Consider the following 16548-nt stretch of genomic DNA (forward strand, 5'->3'; position numbering starts at 1 on the left):
TTCTTTCGTCAATCCATGGAAGATAAATGCAATCCCTGTTAAAAAAAAATTATAGGCTTGACATCAAAAATGAAAACTAAAAGTATACTTTCACAATCAGTGAGGGAATTGGAATTTCCATTTATCTTCTGTTTCTGCCAATGTCTTTTGGTATCACATAGGATTAATGGCTCATTTTATAGAGAAGTTATTCATGGTAGTGGGACAGTGATAAAATCATAAAATGTTTTGTGTTGGACAGGACCCTAAAGATCATTTAGATACAACCCCACTGCCATGGACCAGCACACCTTCTGCTGCATCAAATTGCTCAAAGCCCCATCCAGCCTGGATAGTCTCAGTCTCAGCCGTTTCTTTACCCTCGTTCTTTTCACTTGTTGCTCCACTTTCCTCTCTTTTACGTTAGTCTACTTCAGGTCTTGCTTTGAAAAGTATCTCTCTTTCCTTGTCCTTGTTCTCATGCTCTCCATTTCCCAAGCAACACTGTCCCAGCCTCCCAGTTTGGGTTCAGCAGCACTCCCTCCTGACTGCCCACCATGCTTTGACTCACAGGAGGGGGTTCCTATGTTGAACTTATTTCTTAAATACTGGACTGTACTTGCTGATGAACAAAACATACCTGAGGCAAGTTGTGTTTTACTGACCTAAGACAGTTTCTCCAAGAAGAGCAGTCATTTCTAAAGGGTCCCATGTTCCCTATATCTCACTGATAACAGTATCCTGGTTTTCTGGCCAAAGATCCCTACAGTGAACCAGGCAGCCTGGAGCTACAAGGGTGCTCTCCTGCTTGCAGATGTCCAGCTGGCCAGAGGGTCAGCCTCAGCTTCTCTCCTTGAGGACCCTATTTTCAATCAGTCACAAAGCCTGGGGAAAGAAAACATTGAGAAATCTGTTCACATATATTACTTTAAAACTTTATTTTTAAAAGTGGTAAGTTTTTTCCTCTTAAAATTCACATATATAAAAGTAATATTGCTTACTAAAAAAAATCTGCATTTTTGTTCTCTTTTGCCATGTGAGAGTGAATAAATCTTGGGACATATTTCCTATATAATTCTAGAAGAATTCTAGAATTTAATTTTCTTCCTATAATTAAATAAATAACACCATTCCTATGATTTCTACATCATAGGAATGGTGCTATTTACACAGTTTATACTGGAGATGCCACTGTATCAGATGTTTTGAATAGAGCCCCTTTCCAGAACAGTATGCTGCCCATCTGATAGGTGCAAAATCAAATTAGGGAAATTCTCTCTACCCCAAACAGGCTGTTTAGCCTCCTGACTTGGTATTTAAAAATTTCTCCTTTGCCATATGTAGTTTTAAAGAGGTAGATGGAAGGAATAGGAAGAGACTCAAGCAGGCCTGTATGTATTAAACCTGGTAGCCAAGACTGGACTTTGACTAGTCAGGATTTAGTGTTTTCTGTATTATCTGTTTAGCAGAGGCCATGCAACTTTCTCACCAAGAAATTTCCATCCAGCATGGCAATTTATATAAACTGTGACATACTGTAAAACATTGCAGTCTAAAAGGAAAACAATCTCTCTGTGTAAAGAGTATAGACAGCCAAATTTATTCTAAAGCTTGTACCTAATTTGTGGTGTGAACTTCACCTCTGTGAACTTCAGCTCTGGCCAATGAATCTTGGAAGTCCTTCCTTTTGTGAGCTCTCTATCAAATCTTCATCATAGCATTTGTAACTCTTAACCTTGCTGCAAATAGGCAAACACAGAGCTCATCTTTTTTATCCCTCTGGCCTCTGCTTGTTTATTTGACCCCTCTTTTTTCACCCTTAGCAGCTTCTTCCAGTGCTTATGATTTTTTGTCATCAGTCTTAATTTAGCTCATAAATTCCAACCAGGAACTTTTTTTACCCATTGCCATGTATTAACACTTCTAAGGTCAAATTTTCACCATTAGAATAAATTGTGTTGCATAACCCAACAATAATTCTAATACCAGTGTTCTGTTATTACCCTAAATAAATATTCTGAGTGGTTTTTCCAAGTTTGCCACAACAGTTTAGGCTATTTTTTTAAGCAGTAGTCTTATCTGATTTTTAGTCCTGAAGTACAGGTCTTTTCTAAGGACTTCCATAATGCTAAATTAAATATGTATATGAACTTTACCTCCAAACCTGAAGTCAGTGATTTTGAGGAAGACATTTATTTACATAATACCCAGAAATTAAAAGAACCGGTGCTTCCCTATAGTTATGTCTCTGTATGACTTGGTCCTTTTCAACACCGATAAAATTATATTTGCTCAAGTTTCTTATTGGAACTATTAATGATGGCAATTTTTTTAGTTTTTCCAGGGAAGCCTTTTAGAGGTCAAAGTACGTCATCATCTGAGGATGAGGGAAGTGTGTTCTTAACCACGTATTTGATAGCTGTGTGAAGTTCCTATAAACTGTAATTTGTGCTTGCATTAGGTAGTTAAGGTTAAAATTACTCACTAGAGCACTTGTTTCACTAAACCTGACAAGAAGTATTTTAGATAAGGCATTACTTTTGACAATGTTAACAGCAGAATATACCCCAGCATTTTTTCTCACCTAGTTATTGAATACAGATCCTATCAATCATTTACAAACTGATGATAGCATAGGTAAGTTGTCTGTTTGACAGGAAAGTTTACTCAAGTGTAATTTATATCAGAGAATTATTGGGAAGACCATAAGCCACTAACTCCAGATGCTGAGCATGTACCTACCTCTAGGTCTGAAAAAGTTTATGAGTGTTTTGTTCCCCCAGTCCTGTTTGTGTAAGGTTCACCATTTGAATGATGGAAGGAAAAGCACAAATCATTTATGCCTTCTCAGGGCTCCTTTGTGACAGGCTGTCTATGTTGAAGCACTTCTGTGGAGAGAGTATAATGTAGACCTGACTGAACTACCTATGAACTGGTTAGTGTGGCAAGTGAGCAGCACAGCAGTGTAGGACTGCATTGGGCAGAAAATGCATTAGTTGTTCCATTACTTGGATAGCTTTTCAAAAGTGTGTTTCAGCACAGGTCTCTTGGCCAGGCTAGCATAGGAGGCTGCAGCAGTCTTCCCAGTGAAGATGTCCTCTTTGATTTTTGAGTTGAGCAATTCCAAGTCCAAAACTGTTGTGAAGTCAAGTCCACTGGTAGTGAGCACAGGGCCAGTGCCATAATCAGGCACTGAAGTATGGCGTAAGGAGCCATAAAAAAGCATGGACAGACTCTGATGTGTCCACACAATGCTCTGAAACAGCTGTGAGAGTAATGAAGCTCCTCTGGAGTGGCACTACAGGAAGCAAAGCAAGCCTGTCTCTTGAATGTGAAGCCTCTTGGACCTCAAGCACAGAAATTCTCTGGCCCATAAGCATTGCTTCCTTTTCTGGAGACTGCTTCTAGGATACACATGCTCAACTCCATCAAGCACTTCCATGCCCTAGGAGAGCTTTTGTACAAAATTCCAGTCCCCTCAGTCCACACCTTGCATTAGCTTAAAGGCATAAAAATCACAAATATAAATTTCCTCCAGATCCTTGTCAAGTATAATAGAAGAACACCTTGTCAGACATTTCCCATTTCCCATAGTAAAGAAAATTGGATACAATATGAACCTCTTATCTACCTTCTGAAAAACTTCATTATAAATATTTTTGTCATGTTGTCCTAATAATCTTAAATAGTCTTAACATTCACTCCTTGAAATGTTTTTAAGCCTTCCACTTGTGTAGCATTCTTTTTGGGACAGGATGACCAGGTGAGGTTGCACCCCCAGCTGAAGGAGAGTTGCGTCTCTCTGGCTCTATTTGACTGTCCGTTGTCCATCTGATCTGCCAAAAACTTTGCACAGCTGGTCTGTCATCACAGACTGTCATCACGGTGTCCCTGAAGCACAAGTGGCAGCCAGCTGCCCTTCCTGCCAAAGCTGCAGGCAGGAATCTGGCTGTGGAAATTGCATGAGATAGGGGCCAGGGCAGTGTCCTGCCCTGCAGGACAGAGATAGCTGGGTTTCTGTGGCATTCACATTTTCTGAAAAATCCCTTCGCCCAGGATTTTTCTCCTGGGAAGCTGAGTAGCCTCAGAGAAAAGGAAAACAATTCTTATCTCATTTGCTTCTCCTCTGTTTTGCTCACATGGAATGTGTTTGGAGATGGTTTACCCACAGGTGATTGTTTCATTGGATTCTGGTGTGAATTGTTTTTACTCTTTGGCCAATTGGTGCCAAACTGTGTTGAGACTCTGGAAAGAGTAATGAGTTTTTATTACTATCTTTTTAGCATTCAGTAAGTATCCTTTCTGTATTCTTTAGTATAGTTTAGTATAGTATTGTTTAATATAATATAGTATTATGAAGCAATCATTTTAAAAAAATCTTTTTTAAAAAAAAAAGATTCATCATCCCTCCGTACCACGAGGGTCCCTGCAAATACAATAGGTTTCATCTTGAACATTATAGGTGGAAAGCTCTTGTTTCTCAAAACTAGCTCAGGTGGTGGTTTCTGAAGGAAGTGGAGCTGTGGTGGCCTCAGAGAGCACAGTATGCCCTATGAAGTGCTGGAATGATAATTCTTGTGTCTCTTGCCCTTGCAGAACCCATGAGGCAGGTGTGAGTAGTGTAAATTTTGCCTACCAGTCAGTACTTAAAATCATTTCTCAGCTTGTTGTCCATTCAGTTACTGACACCATCCCAAATTTTCTCACATCTCTTTTCATGACTTTCACATTACTTGAAAAATGCTGCTATCCTTTCCTTGTGTTCTCCTCTCTGCTTACACAGTGATACTAAGCACTGGAGCAGACTGCCTAGGGAAATTTTGGAGTCACTATCCCTGAAGTCATTTAAAAGATGTGTAGATGTGGCACCAGGGGACTTGGTCTGGTGGTGGTCTTGGCAGTGCTGGGTTAACAGTTGCACTGGCTGATCTTAAAGGTCCTTTCCAAACTCAAGTTTTCTATGATTCCTGACAGAGCTCTACTGCAAAATGGCCACATACAGGAATCAGAAATGGGGCCAGAGTGCTTAGAAACAAAAGAGGGCTTAGAAACATTGTCCAGACATACAGAGGAGGGGTTAAGAAAGCCAAAGCTCAACTTGAGCTGGCAAGGCCATCAAGGCCAAGGAAAAAGCTTCAGCCTCTGCATGAGCAAAAAAAGGCCAAACAAGATGTGGGCTCACTGCTAAGCAGGGTCCTTGATTTCATGGCTGCAAAGATGGAAAATTAACAAATTGATGCTACATTCTGAATTATAAAAACAAATCTTAACCCATTAAATATCAATAATATACATAGATTTAAAAGTCCTTTACAACTGGATAACTGTATGTTCACTTGCTGGCATAAGGCACATATGTTTTTAGCACACAACTCTTTCCTGACTGAATCTTAAATTCTTAAGGTCACACAGCTTTTAGTACTAATATTTGGTTAATCCTGTTTTATTATCAAAGATAGGTAAAGTAGTAGGTGCTGTTTTTTAAAGACAACACTAGAAATTAAAGAATATAAAATATTTTCAAATTAAATATTGCATGTCTTTGTTGCTACAGAAAAAAAGCTTGAAAATTTGTAAAAAAATGCGATGAGTAGGAGGCTAAAGGAAAAAAGAGTTATAAAAAAATTATTACTCAGTTCTTGAAAGATAAGCTCATCACCTGGATTTTGAGGATCAAATGAATATTTTTGATTAATAGTTTGACTTGCCTGATACAAAGCTGGATTATATCAATGGACAAGCTCTCATTAGTTGTTGTGACATCTGCTGCAAAAGGAAAATTACAAAGTAAAAGTAACTTTGCTAAGCCACCATTAAGAACTGTTGAAATGTTTTCTGATTCCCTTTTGGTATTGGGCAACATATTGTGTTTGTTTTTATGACTTCAACATAATGAAGTATAAAATACCTGCATGTACTGCAAGAAAAAGCATAATTTCTTTCCTCATAATAAAAATTATTAGAACTGACAATTATTGTGAAATGCATGGAAGCTTTAGTTCCTTTTAAATACAAAATAACTGTTTCATGGCACTGTATCCCAAGGCAAGGTCAGACATTAATTCAACAGTGTTACAGGGAATAGAAGATAGACCACTGGACCCCTAGTTCTGCATCATAAATACAGTAATCCCTTCTGGGTTGCTTAAAAAAAATAGGAGAGTGCTTTGATATTTAGAAAGCTAATATTAGAGAAGTTGATGATCTTAAAAAAGCTATCAGGGATTTATTGCCACAGTTCTGTGAAGCATTGAATTTGTAATGTGTTGGTTAATGAGAAAGATAGACTTAACCATCCTCCCATCCCCAGCCAGTGTTGCAAGAGGTTAACATCCCTCATCCTTTGATGGTTTACAGCAGCAGTTCATGCAGAATTGGGTGATTAACAGTATGGAGCAGATCCAGACTCAAGTGACACGATGCATATTTCCTTCAACCTCTGCAGCTCTTTGACAGTTCACTTCAATTATGATTTGCATCATCACTGCAAGACTTGTCTTTCATGTTTCCTGAATAAAAACAGTCATTGTTTGACACTTGTACAAAGGGCTGGAAACAAAATTTTAATACTGTTTTTGTTTTTAATAATGTTCTGTTGAGAATGAGAGTAGCCTTGTTTATCCAGTAAGAGATTTAATTTGCAAAACAAGACTGGAACCTTTCTTCTGACTCACCTGTTTGGTACCATGTGTCTCCCATCTTAAGTGTTTCCTTTGCATTCCCTTTATAAATACCATCTGTTCTAAATAAAAGTAAGTCAGGATGCTGTGTTTATATTAAAGTCCTTTAGTGCATGTAGATACTACCATATGGTTTTATTTAATTTCTAAAAGGAATTTCCTTCAAGGTCCACCTGTGCAACAGCTGAATAGGAAACCTGCAGAGCTATTACAGCTCTCAAATAAGTTACTTCCTGCCAGATTTCCACATAGAAGTCTTCCCAGCCTCCAGAGAGGGTGTTCTTTTGACCTGTAGATTTTCCACTGTATCCCAGCTTATTCACTTAAAACAACCCCAAACAAACGAGCCAAAACCAAACCCCAAAACTTAAATGATATCCTAAGTATTGGAAGATGTATGTGAGGGAGGAAGTTCTTCAGGCTGGGACCTTCTTTTCATGGCATCATTGGCTAGGACAGCAGGATTGTACCTGACATTAGAACTCTTGGGAATTACTCCTATAAAAATGCAGAGGTGGGAAAAGACAAACCATAGCAAGTTAAACTTTTACTTTAAATATTACCTGAACAGTTTCTTCTGCAGATGCAGAAGAGAACTTAAAAAGAGTCTGAAACCAATTTATGGTAATCTCAGTGCAGGAAAGGGTTTTAAGCTAACTTTGTGTTTGCCCATGTTCAGAGGCCTGGGAGGCAGATGAGCTTTTGTAAGACTCCATATAGCCACAGGGCTAGAACAAGGTGGGAATGTTTTACCTATACCACAATAATTTGTGTGTTAAAAACTGTTTGAAATCCACCAAGATGATGAAGGAAGTTGTCTCAGAATAGCTAATGTGTCTGGGTTATCCTCTAGGCCATTTAGGGTAACTCCTTATTCCAGTGTCTTCATTTATACCAGGATATGTTACCCCCGCAGGGTGACTGTTCTTGGAAAGAGTGGATTGGGCAGGATATTTCTCCTTCTCCCTTTGAAGCTTTTCTGTGTTAATCATTGAATATTTTGGAAAGCCCAGCTGTGAGATCTGTAACTTGGGGCAGTGGAAATTAAGGTTCAGGTCCTCACTGCACAGAACATGACAAAAACCATGAGAAATGGACCATTCCAACAGCAGAGACTGGAAAACCTGCTTAGCAGTCACCTGCAGTCTGGTGTCTGTGTTGTGGAACTGAATCAGACCAAGGAGTTATTTAAACCTTAGCCTGGCTTATCAGCTATTCCAATGTATATAATCTGGATAAAATGTCTCCCCAAATGAAATTTATATGAATGTTAACACATTCCCACAACCTTTTCTTAATCACTGTATCTTATGTCACTTTGGTTGGAGAATTCCCCATCACCTATACTGGGTGTTAAAAATGGTGTGGTAAAAAATAGCCAAAGACTCACAGGACCAGCTAAGAATAAGAAGAGCTAAAGAAAAAGAGATGTGCTAGTCCTGGACCTGCTGACAGGGAGAGCTAGCAAAGGATCACACCAGCAGCTTTCCATCTTTTACTGTATTGCTTCCTGTAAGATATACCCAACACAAGGGAATACAGGAAATAGCACAATATAACCCTAAGAGAAGGATATGATGGTATGGAGATCAGAAAATGATAATATTATAACAACTTGTTATATGTGAAAAGTAATTGTAGGAAGGTTATGTTCAGAATAATTTCATTTATGCCAAAAGATAACAAAATGTTTAGAAAGTCACTGCCAAAGAAAACTGAGAAATAGAGAGGTTTTCCTGAGGGAGAAGTCAGAGCTAGTTTAATTGTTAATCTATTCATAACTTATTTTATGCAAGACAGAATAATCAATATTATCAGTGATCTTTAATTACCTTATCAGAACAATAATATTTTTGTAGCTCAGGATAGTTTTACATTACTAATAATAGTGAACAGTGAAAGAAGAGAGATCTTCCTAGATATTGCTAAGCTATACCTTTGTGGGAAATAGTAAAGGTAAGAAGAATTTTAGAGAGCTGGGAAAAGCAGGCCTTAGAAACAGAAAAAAACAGAGAACTAGCTGCAGTTGCAAAGTCTGAAAGTAGAAAAGTTACAATAGTATAGCAAGCAAAGACATGAAACAATAGCTTGAGTTTTAGGCTTGGCTAAGATAGACCTTAAAACTGCAGAAAAATATGCTTAGCAAGATAGTAGAAGGTTTTAAGCTTAATAATGGCATATTGTATATTGTTAATAGAAGGCATACAAGCAAGTATTGTGTGAAGCAGGTGTATGTGTACTTTTAGTGATTGGCTAGAACAATTGTTTGTAAGCTTTAGCAAAATGCTATTGGCTAGAAAGTTTTTTAAATGCTCTGTGAAAAAGAAATCCTTGGCTGTTGCTGGCTGTACATGAGCTGTTGCCATTTTCCTATTGTCTCAACCATGTAATGAGGCTGATGCTCCAATAATAGCTCAAGGAATATTATTGATGCTCAATAATAGCTCATCTGCCAGCAGTCCTGTCCTGTTCATGAAATAACCTTCACACACATATCTTGACCTGCTGCTGCCTTCAAATCTTTGAAAATCAGACTCTGAATTTCATAAGAAAACCCTCTCTATTTTATAGAATGGGTTTCCTACTTGTTTTCTGAAATAATATTCTAGTTTTTGCGTGAACTTTCTGTTCACTCAGTTACTAAACTTACATGTGCATCATTGCTCTAAGTCTCTATTATTATAAACCTCTCATGATGCATCATTTTGTATTAATATTTATTTATCTGGCATGTGCAATTTGAAAATATAGCTTATCTTTAAAAAAATACATTGTTATGACAGCTTCAGTTTTGGGAGATGGGTTCACTGAACGCCTCTGGTTCCCTGGTGATTAGCATTTCTGATTTTTCTTTTTAGTTATTGTTCATCTGTTCACTATTTACAAAAAAATAATATTTTTTTGTGAATGGCAAAGAATTGGTGGGTGAAGAACATATTCTCCTTCATATAGTATTACAATCCAGACACTTTTCCAAGTATTAGAAACTATAGCCATTTTACAGGTCTTACTGAAATACCAAGTCTCTCATTTTATAATCCTGCTAGTTAGATACTTTTAACAGTGCAGGCTGAATAACTAATCCCAATAGAATTGTTCTCTGACTAAGGCATGAGTCCAGGATGTCTGGGTTACATGTCCCTTTTTGCCAAATTACTAAACCTCTTTGTGTGTCACTGTTTCCTGAAAGTGGAAATAGCGTGTGGAAATAGCATGTGGAGTGTTAAAGCACATTTAATATTAGAAAAGGCCTTGAGATCCTTGCATAAAAGATACCATAGAAAATTATAAACATTAGACTCCATAGGTTCTTATCCATGAGGACTTTATTTCCAAAATTGATATAAAGTTCCAGTTAACTGTGTGTATGAATGGGCTTCAGTATGTTCTACAAACTGAAAATAAAAATTGTAAATCTCCTTGAATACATCAACTCTAGCCAAACTTATGCCAAACTTGGTTTTGAATTAAAAGGGTTTTGAATTAAAATGATTTTGAATTAAAGGAATTTTTTTTTTCCAGATACAAGGCTAGAGATGGTGAGATAAGTGAACCGATGTTAGGCACCGGGAAGCCCATGTAAATTAGCCCAGACAAAGAGCCCCAGGGATGAGCTCACAGAGTTTCCCACAGCTCAAAGTACATTTTTGCAGTGTGCACAGGCAGGTATTTAGTGAGCTGCTCACAGAGAGGATCTCGCTGGGTCACCACTGGCATTTAATTCCTGGTGTTGCCAGTGGGGCTTGTGGAAATGGGGGTGAGTGCTGGCTCTTTTAATTCCTGCCTTCAAGCCATTGTCTTACACTTAATTTAAAATCCTAGCTGATTTTAGGGAGAAATTGTAGTAAAGCTCTACTGAAAAATGCTGAGATAGGTATATAATACCACTGAAAATCACCTTATTTTTACAAGCAGTACTCCAGTATGTTAGTTGTAAACCAAAAAAATGTGCCTTATATTACCACTAAGCTTTCATTTAAATTTGGACAAGCCTGTAAGAAATGTAGGAGATATGAAAACAACAATAAGCAGCTGTAACACCAAAATGTTGGTGTTACAAAATGTTGATGACTTCAACTGCTGACCTAGAGTACAAGCTCAGATCAAGAAGCTGAAAGAGCACGAGAGATGGAAGCTCTATCAAAACCATTTATCAAAGTACATTAATGATATAATGCACAACATATCTAAATTATTGCTACAGTTTTATTTCCCCATGGGCCAATCTTGTTGCTGTTTTCGCAATAAAGAAAGAAAAAATGTATTTACCTGAATGGGAATAGTAGGTTTACTGCATTCTCATGGGGAAATGAGAAGAATGCAGAAACACAAATGCTGGTTATGCATATGGATGTAAATTTGATGGTGAGTGTAACTTGCTTTCCCATGTTCTTCTTTGCTATTTTGTATCTGGTGAATATTATTCAAACCCTTACAGATCTAGAAAAATGTAGGCAGAATTAGTAATTTTTAGGAAATAATTTCTCATTATTTTGAATTGATCTATTTCCAAGCAGCTCAAGTCCATAGTTGGTTAGCTAATATAAATGTAGATTATCACCCCCAAATCAGCTTTTTTTCCTGGTGTCTTTTACTAAAACTATGCACTATAAATAATTCAGAGCAGTTGCAAGAACATGAAGTGAATTTTGACCTCCCAAGAGTGAATTTAAATTTGCTCCTGGCATGAATAAGAAAACAATTAAATTAATAGCAAGAAAATCACATTCCCTAATTTCAAGTGGGATCTGGACTTTATCATCCCACACAGCAGATGAGCTTAACCACCAAACTGTTTCTTCTTCTGGTATGCCTTCTTCCTATCCAACAATACTTTATTCTAGACTGAAAATATAATTAAATGTCTTACACTTTTTTCTTTAGTGAATATTTTAGAAAAAACAATTCGTCCAAATAAAAATTTTAAAGCTTCTTGCAAGTTTCTAATCTGCTGAACTCAACTATTGAAATGAATCTCTGTTTTAAACCTTTTGGTTACAACATGCCTTGGTTGTGCCTTTGTCACCGTAGGAGGTCCCCTGCTGCTGTCCTGTGCCTGGGAGAAGGGGCAGTAGAAGATGCTCAGCTTCCCCCAGCCTCATCCTGCTCCTGGACATGGATTAAGCCAGCTGGATCCAACACTCCGCATATTCCTGAGCAGACCTCAGAAGTAGGTTAGCTGAGCTTTCAGATGACTTTGGGAACAATCTGATGACTGCTTGATTTTTTCTGTTTAATTCCACTCATCTAGCACTTCTTTCCTCTTAACAAGAAGTACTAGAAGTACTGGCAGGAGAGCCGAGCATGAGGAGGAAAGGTGGTCTGTGGGCACCTGCCCACACTCCTGAGACTGGGGCAGGGGAAACACTGTGAGCACTGCTAGGCCCACCCTACAGAAACTTGACAAGAAAAGAGGCTTTTTCCACTGCCTTCCCACCTGTGAGCACCTCATATCAGCCTCTCCTGTCAGCCCATAGCATAATACCAATGGAGAAAAAGTAGAAGCAGAGAGTTGAGAAAGACCTTCGTCCTCCCTGTGTTTTTGGAAAACTTAGAAACCAACACTGCAAATCTGCAGCCCCTGTTCTGTTGCGTTTATTACATGGATGACATATCTTTGGACTGGACTGACATTTTCAGCTGACTTTAAACTCCGCAATAAAATTCTTATTTCAAAGCAGCAAGATGTGCCCTTGATACAAAAGCCTTTGGACCCTGTTGAAATGGAAGAAGAAATAAGAAAATAGGATTGACATTAATACTTTTCAAACTCTGATTAATAACCTGATTTTTGTTTAGAGGCTAGCATGCTAAATTTTAAGATCTGTTGCAGGAGATAAGTGACACCAGAAGAAACATAAGAGATTATTAATGGATGACCATGATCTGCTTGCCTTGTTTTTCAGAGGAATTTTCCAGATGTTGCAGTAGCTGCACATCAGCTTGCAAAGTTCCTAAATTAATCTCATGATGATTTATTATTACTTCATCTTTTCATTTTTGCTTATTATTGTTGCTTGTGTACTTTTATACTTTCTGTCTACAGAGTATACCTTAGACTCACTTTTCAAATGCAATCCTTTTGCTTGCTTTAACAGTAATAGATCACAGCCTCCACCTGCCTTTTGAGATAAACACTGGTTTCTGCTTTAGAACTTTGGTCCACCTATAACTGACACATGTAGAGTCCTCGTATTCACAAATAAATAAGGCATTTGATTACTCAGTCAGTATGCAGTAAATGCAGTATGGGTAATCTGTTTTTTTAACTCTGTACCACCTTCACTGTTGCAATTTAATGTGGAAGTATTTATAGTGGATAAATTAATAGCCAATTGGATCTTTCCTACATAATATTTCATAAATGTTAATGCAGGTATTCCTCATTTGTCCTAGAAGCTCTTCTTAGTCTGATTACTAGCTAGAGAGAAGAGGATTATTATTTATGGTTTTAGTACAGGGGGAAACCCCAGTTGCCAGTCTCCTCAACATAAAATCCTAGCGTAGCTAATCCAGTGGGGGTGGAAATAACAATATTACTGCATTTCCAGCTGGGGTCTCTCTATAAAATTACAAAATCAGCAACTGTGTTTGCTATAAACAGCCACTATATAAGCAGTGTAACAGTTACTGTTCCTCTTTTGCCTTCACATTTGTGCGAGTTCCAAGGACAGCTTCTCCCAGAAGAGACTTTGTAAGAAATTTGATCTTTAAAAATGTTTTATATTGAAAAATATTCTATGGCGTACTGAAAATAATTTCTTAATAGACTGGGTTTTTTCCCATTTATGTAACCAAGTTTGTTTGAAAAATAAATGTGATGGCTAGGAAACCTTGAGAAACAGAGCTTGGAGTGATCTGAGTGGAACTTCTAGCAACATATCTTTTTTCAGATGTATTAAGGAATTGGATAAACTCTCATCAGCGTCCCTGAAGAATAATTTCTGTATAAGATGGACTTTACATACAGTTTTTTGTGCTTCCTTTCCCTCAGTCTTCCCCACTTTTTGTACAAGAGAAAACTGAATATATAGGAATTGCAGAGGGTTTTTTTGAGCTGAAAGATTAGCAAATTTCCATGTGGATTTTACCTTTTTTTTTTGGTTATTTTTTCTGGCACAGACCACCTAGATACCATAAACTTGGTGGTTGCTGGTGCTGCTCTAAACATCTGGCAGAGAAGTCTGCTGAAGGAGAATTGTTACTGTGTGATGACAAAATTAAAGCCTGTACAAATGGAGAAAATTAAGGTTGCCAAGGTTACCTTAAGGCATTTCCTGTCTGATCTGTGCTCTGCCCCACAGGATGGTTGTTTGTTCATTTTGATATGGCATCTGGATGTACGTAAGCTCCAGGACTTTAAAATTGCAAACAGAACCATGTCCTAAAGTGAAAGGTCCCAAAGATAATTCTTCTGCTCTTTTTCCATGCAACAGTTCCACAGCTGTTCTCAGCACGGACGAGAGGCCAGTGTTGCAGAAAACAGCTGCCTGGGAAAACTTGGTCTGTCAAGATGATTCAATAAACTGTTAGGGCCTGTTGGTGAAGGAAGTTGTTTTTCTCCACCTTTCATTGCTTAGGATGAATTGAAGGAAAAGAGTATCTGCTAAAATTTTAGGTCTTACAGGTTTGTCAAAGACACCTTTGCATACAAGGTAATCTTTCCTTTGAGGATCCAAATATGTCAATGAATGCAGGGAAACGCATTGAAGGCTTAATCCTTTCACAAGCTTACTAAGTCCCACAGGAGTGTAGTTTGCCTGGCAGTGGGCCAGTAGACCTTTTCAGTGAGTTGCCCAAGGTCAAGAGGAAAATCACTGACAAACTCGCATGCAGAATTCAGGTGTACATATCCCACGTCACACGGGCATGTTTCATTTTAGTGATGTGGATACACTGCTAGGGTTAGGCAGTTCAAACAGCACAGTAGGTCTCCGACCTTGATAAAAATGCATGCATTATACTCAATTAGACATTATTTAAATTCTATTACAACAATGTGTAACATTCAAAGTGGGCATAAACCCCTGCAGTATCATAGCAAATTGAAGATTATAGCTGCACACAATGAACAACTTAAATTGCTTTCAATACGAATTTTTATAATGACCTGAAGATAATTTTTGGTATTCGTGCATATCTTAGACATCTTTGCAGTTCTTGAACTCAGCAAGTTAGAGGAAGGCTTACAGATTATTTTCCCAACACGCACATTTTAAAAAGTTACTGTAATTTGCATTTAGCACAGTGTCCTGGCACACTGGTCACTCTCAAGGGGGTTTGTCTGTGCCTGTGCATGATCCTTTTTGACAGATGCACTTTCCACATTTTTTCCCAATATTTTTCTCTTGAAGTAATAGGATTAGCATTGTATTAAAGAAAAAATAAAATACCTGTAACATTTCACTGGGAGCTTTTTTTATTGCATTTTTAATTTGATTTTAGGTGGTTATTTTAATAATAAATCTTAGTTTTGTATATCAGACATTAACAACATCCTTTCAAAAAATTTGAATCTTCAAAACCCTTGACTCTTAAAAAAAATAAATTTCTTCATTGTTGCAAATGCTCAACAAAAATTGGACCATGATTAATTTTTAAATTTTCTATTGACATAAATGTGATTGTTCATGTGTTCAACACTGAATCTATGTTTACTCTGAAAAATCAAAGATTAAAAATTAATATGGCTTATTTGTATTGATTTATTTCGCCCTGACCAATTACACTTCAAAAGAACTAATAGACTGAAATTAGTTTGTACCCTCCTGCCAGTTTATGTTCTTTCTTCTAAAAAATCATCTGCAGATAAGCTGGTGGTGAAGAAGGTGCACTACCAGTATGGGAAAATTATCTAAGATTTGTTAATCCACTTTGACCAAGGTGATACATCCAACAAGCCATTTGTTTTATGGATATTTATAGTCTCCATAAGTGCTTACTATGAAAGGTGAAAATCAAGTAGATGTAGCTTCCATTTTCAAAGGGAAGTCTGCAGGTTTTTTAAATACTTTTCCTCATCAGACTTCAAAATGGGGTCCTTCTGGTCTGCAGGGACTTTCCCTACTGCCTAATTACTGCTAATGACACCAAAACATAGCCAGCGTCATGAGCAGTATTTCACTCTGTGAAATCCTGGACTCACAAGCACAGACTTTGATGATGTGCAGTGTCCCTGCACTAATTACAAGGGAATTTCAAGAATAATTTTACTTCGGTCCTTGGCTACAATCACACACAGCTGTCATATTTCTGCACCTGTACAATCTGCTTTCTAGTGCCAAATTCTGCAAGTCCTGGCTTTTTGCAGCTCTGAATTTTGGGTTTTATTTGATAGCTATTAGGTTTATTTAACCCTTGCTAGCTATTAGATTTACTTTACCTTTCCAATATCACCTGATCTGCAACATTTTCAGAAAGCTACAATATCTTGAACTGTGAGCATTGGGGAAGATAAGGTGAGGTGTAAATTGTGTAAACGATATATTTTTATTTGTTAACATTTCAATAAAGTGTGGACAGGCATTACATGACACAATTGAGTCCCAGTGACAAGGATTTGGTCCATTGCACTTTGAAACCCTTGGCAGTGAGGGTCTTGAAGCCCTGGTGACTTGCTGGCACTTGGCTGCACCTACCAGTGCACTGGCTGGAGACTTGGAAGAGGTTCTTTCTCTGGTTTCCAGGTTCTCTGACTTTACTTTTAAATATCTTTTCATTCTAGTGTTCGAACTGGAATGAACTACAGGTCTGCATTTGTCAAACATAAGCAATTGTGTGGATGTGAATGTCACAGCCATATATAGACTGATATATCCTCACAGGAGAGGTACAATTCCCTTCTATACTGTGCCAGGCAGTACAAACAGGGTAGGAAAATGCGCAGTGG

This window comes from Passer domesticus, chromosome 1 (genome assembly GCF_036417665.1).
Source record: "Passer domesticus isolate bPasDom1 chromosome 1, bPasDom1.hap1, whole genome shotgun sequence".
NCBI classification, from domain to species: Eukaryota; Metazoa; Chordata; class Aves; order Passeriformes; family Passeridae; genus Passer; species Passer domesticus.